A 5073-nucleotide genomic window follows, 5' to 3' on the forward strand; every position below is an offset into this window, starting at 1 on the left:
CTGATATCATCAAACTCGGAGAAAGAATCGAAGAAGGCATTAAGAATGGTATGGTTACAAATCTTGAAGCATTGCAAGCCACCAATAAGGCTTTACAAACTGGTGGCGCATCCAAGAAGAAAGATGTGAGTGCCGTGATGGTCGCACAGGGAGCCAAATCACCACCAAAATACCACACCTACCCATCACCTCCACTTACATATCAGCCCATCCCGAATTACCAAGCACCCGCACCCTCCGATCCACCTCCCGTTTACCAATCCTCTCCACCTCTCACATATCAACCCACCTCACCCAGATACTCTTAACCAGCACCTGTTTACCAAGCTTATAACGCTCAACCCTCTCACTACCAATCACCACCCACCCGTCAAAATTTTCCAAGACCCAGACCAAATTTTGACCGCAAACCTCCCAGACAATACACAGCCATCGCTGAACCGATTGACCAGCTATATGAAAGACTTAAAGCTGCTGGCTACTTCACTCCTATCCCAGCCAAAGCTCCAGAAACTCCCTCCCAGTGGGTCAACCCCAACAAGACCTGTGCGTATCACTCCGACATGAAGGGACACACCCTTGACGAGTGCCGTTCGTTGAAAGACAAGATTCAGACCTTGATCGACAATAAGGTCATTGTTGCAAAGGAGCATGCTCCTAATGTTCGTAATAACCCCCTGCCTGACCACAAAGGTGGAGAAATTCATATGATCGAGATCGAGGATGATTGGGACCCTAAAGGGTCGATAGGTTTGATTGCGGAAGGGGATGAACCAAAGAAACTAGCGGTTACCCTTAACCCAATTGTTGTGCAGAATCAGCCCTCCAGGGACGATGAAGTAAATATGTCTATACCTCTCGAATTTGAAGCGCCTCCCTCTGCAAAGGCGCCCGGACCAATCGAGGTTGAATTTGGAGTTCCAAAGGCACCTACACCCTTTGAAGTTGCTGTGTTACCCCCAAGGGTACCTATTCATGTGGCAATGTCAGACATAACACCATTCCACTCAAATGCCATACCATGGTATTACACTGCCAAAGCTAGGAGGAAAAGAAAGACCAAGACAGGAGAAACAATTGTTGCACAAGGAATGACCAGAACAGGGAGGATTTATACCCCAGAACACTTAGCTGAGTCCAGTAAGCAAGCCCCAGGACGGCCTATTGAAACTAGGCCCGACGATCTTTGGAGAAAAGTACAAGCTAAGGAGTACTCAGTCCCTGAGCAATTGAACAAAACACCAGCATAGATCTCTATCCTAGCTCTTCTACAGAGCTCTGACGCTCATAAAAATGCCCTGATGAAAATACTGAGTGAAGCTTATGTGCCCAGCAACATAACTGGGGGTGAAATGGAAAATATGGTAGGGCAAGTGCTGGAGAGCCATAAAATCACCTTCCACGAAGATGAGCTGCCGCCAGAAGGATTGAGCCACAACAAGGCAATGCACATCACCGTGCAATGCGAGGATTATTTCATCACTAGGCTCCTGATCGACGGAGGATCCAGCCTCAACATCTATCCGCTGATAACTCTCAGAACTTTGGGAAAAAGCCTGCACGAGATCAAAGATGGGGCTATCAATGTCAAGGCCTTCGATGGATCCCAGGGATCCACTATTGGAGAAATCAGCCTATGCTTGCAAATGGGACCAACATGGTTCGACGTCGACTTCCAAGTGACAGACGTCCCGGCATCCTACAACTTGCTGTTGGGACGCCCCTGGATCCATGCTGCTGGAGCCGTAGCATCGACCCTACATCAGGCGTTAAAGTTTGAATGGAATCACCAAGAAGTGATCATTCATGGCGATGGTAGTAACCCCATATATAGTCGCCAGACCATCCAAATGATCGGGGGCAGAAGGAGAATAGGCGGAGAAACATACCACCACATCGAAAGGGTCAACGCTGTAGATAAAGATAAGTGGTGGGACAACAAGATCGAAAGTATCCTGGATTGGTATGGGTACGAGACTGGAAAGGGACTCGGTAAAAATCTTCAGGGGATCACTAAGCCCATCGAACTGAAGAAGCATGGCACTACCTTTGGCTTAGGGTATGGTTACACTTGGGAAGAATTCCAGAACTGGTCGCCACCATGGCGTGGCCCCTACTATCCATTGGATTTTTCGATACCTTGCCTGGAACAGACAGATACTATATATGGGTCAGAAGAAGATGAAGCGTTGGCGGCCATGAAGAATTTGTTCCTGGAGGATGATGATATGGACTATTGTGTTCTTTTCGAGGAGGAAGGGGAGGAAGGCCCTTCCATACAAGCTGTGAACAGAGGGGACCGCCTCAGCAACTGGTCAATCAGAACCATCGGGGCCCAGAAGGCTTCGGGGTAGCAAGGCTAAACAAAAGCACCATGCATCTCATTTTACTTTTTACTAGCTAATTTCCTTTCCGCATTGTCTTTAATTTTGAAAAGAGCTCCGACCTTTCAAACAATTATGAATTTAGACAAAGCATTTCAGTTTATCATATACCTCGCTCTTATTATTTTCTCTATCATTTACTTTATTTTTACACAGCATTACTATTACTTACTTTGATGATGAACCAACGATTGTGACTTGCAATGAAACAGCGCAACAAAAGGACATAGACTCAGAAGAAGATGAAATACCCGAAGAGGTCGTCAAAGAGGTTGAGAATTTTGAGAATAGACCTAAGTCTAACCTGGAAGAAACTGAGGTCATTAATTTGGGAGATACATAAAATGTCAAAGAAACTCGCATCAGTGTTCACCTGTTGCCGTCACAAAAGGAAGAATATACGGAATTTTTAAAGGAATACGAGGACATATTCGCCTGGTCGTATGATGATATGACTGGTCTCAGCACGTCCATTGTAGCTCACAAACCGCCAACAGATCCAACCTGTCCACCGGTAAAGCAAAAGCTCAGGAAATTCAAGCCCGACATGAGTTTGGAAATCAAAGAAGAGGTTACTAAGCAAGTCAAAGCTAAGGTTCTCAAAGTGGTAGAGTATCCAACATGGTTAGCCAACCAAAGAAGGACGGGAAGGTTAGAATCTGTGTCGACTACCGGGATCTCAACCGGGCCAGTCCCAAGGATGACTTCCCCTTGCCAAACATACACATTCTTATCGACAACTGTGCCAAGCATGAGTTGCAGTCTTTGGTTGATTGTTTCGCCGGATATCATCAGATATGGATGGATGAGGAAGATGCAGAGAAAATGGCTTTCATCACGCCGTGGGGGATTTATTGTTACAAAATGATGCCGTTTAGGTTGAAGAATGCTGGCGCCACCTATATGAGAGCCATGACTACTATCTTTCACGACATGATAAACAAGGAGATTGAAGTATATGTGGACGATGTCATCATCAAATCCAAGAAAGTCACTGATCATATGGAAGATCTGAGAAAGTTCTTCAACAGACTGAGAAGGTATAATCTGAAACTGAATCTCGCCAAGTGTGCATTCGGGGTTCCTGCCGTAAAACTACTGGGTTTCATCATGAGCTGTCGAGGGATAGAATTGGACCCATCAAAGGTGAAAGCTATTCAAGAATTTACACTGCCAAAGAACAAGAAGGACGTGATGAGCTTCTTGGGAAGACTCAACTATATCAGCCGGTTCATAGCCCAGTCCACAGTCATTTGTGAACCCATTTTTAAAATGCTGAGGAAAGACGCTACTACTAGATGGACCGATGATTGTCACAAAGCCTTCGACAGAATCAAGGAATACCTGTCAACGCCGCCAGTCTTGGTTCCGCCCGAGCCAGGAAAGCCTCTATTGCTTTACCTCGCGGTTTTTGATGGGGCATTCGGTTGTGTTCTGGGACAGCATGATGAAACGGGGAGGAAGGAGCAAGCCATCTACTATCACAGTAAGAAGTTCACCCCGTACGAGGCCCGGTATTCTCTATTGGAGCGCACCTGTTGTGCTCTGACTTGGGTAGCTCAGAAATCGAGGCATTATTTCTGTGCCTACACTACTTATCTCATATCCAGGATGGACCCGCTGAAGTACATCTTTCATAAGCCCATGCCCACTGGCAAGCTCGCCAAGTGGCAAATCTTGCTGAGTGAATTCGACATAGTTTACGTGACTCAGAAAGCAATCAAGGGGCAAGCCATAGTAGATCACCTTGCTGAGAATCCTGTCGGCGGAGAACACGAACCCCTGAAAACGTATTTTCCTGATGAAGAAGTGTCCTTTGTAGGAGAAGATATTGCAAAATCCTACGAGGGTTGGAGGTTGTTTTCCGACGGAGCTGCAAATTTCAAAGGAGTTGGCATAGGAGCAGTCCTAGTATCAGAAACCGGCCAACACTACCCGGTATCCGCCAAGCTCAAATTCCCTTGCACCATCAATATGGCCGAATACGAAGCCTGCATCCTGGGGCTCAAGATGGCCATTGACATGAACATTCAGGAGCTGCTAGTGATCGGGGATTCAGACTTGCTCATACATCAGGTTCGAGAAGAATGGGCAACCAAGAACTCTAAGATACTTCCCTATTTGCATCACATACAGGAGTTGAGGAAAAGATTCACAAAGACAGAATTTCAGCACGTCCCCAGGGTCCAGAACGAGTTCGCTGATGCATTAGCTACATTATCAGCCATGATCCAACATCCAGATACAAATTTCATTGATCCCATTCCAGTGAAGATCTATGATCAGCTAGCTTATTGTGCTCGCGTTGAGGAAGAAGCAGACGAAAAACCATGGTTCCACGACATCAAGGAGTACTTGACAACAGGAGAATACCCAGAACTTGCCAACGCCACTCAAAAGCGCACGCTCCGGAGATTATCCAACAACTTCTTTCACAGCAGAGGAATCCTGTACAGGAGGACACCCGATTTGGGTTTGCTAAGGTGTGTCGAAGCAAAAGAAGCATCCAGACTATTGGACGAAGTGCACGCAGGGACCTGCGGGCCGCACATGAATGGTTTTGCTTAGCAAAGAGATACTCGAGCAGGCTATTCTGGATGACTATGGAAGCAGACTGTATCCAGTATGTTGCAAGTGCCATCGCTGTCAAGNTACGATGCAGATATGGATAAAAGGGTCGTCCGTCCAA

The sequence above is a fragment of the Nicotiana attenuata genome, unplaced genomic scaffold (genome assembly GCF_001879085.1).
Source record: "Nicotiana attenuata strain UT unplaced genomic scaffold, NIATTr2, whole genome shotgun sequence".
In the NCBI taxonomy this organism is placed as follows: Eukaryota; Viridiplantae; Streptophyta; class Magnoliopsida; order Solanales; family Solanaceae; genus Nicotiana; species Nicotiana attenuata.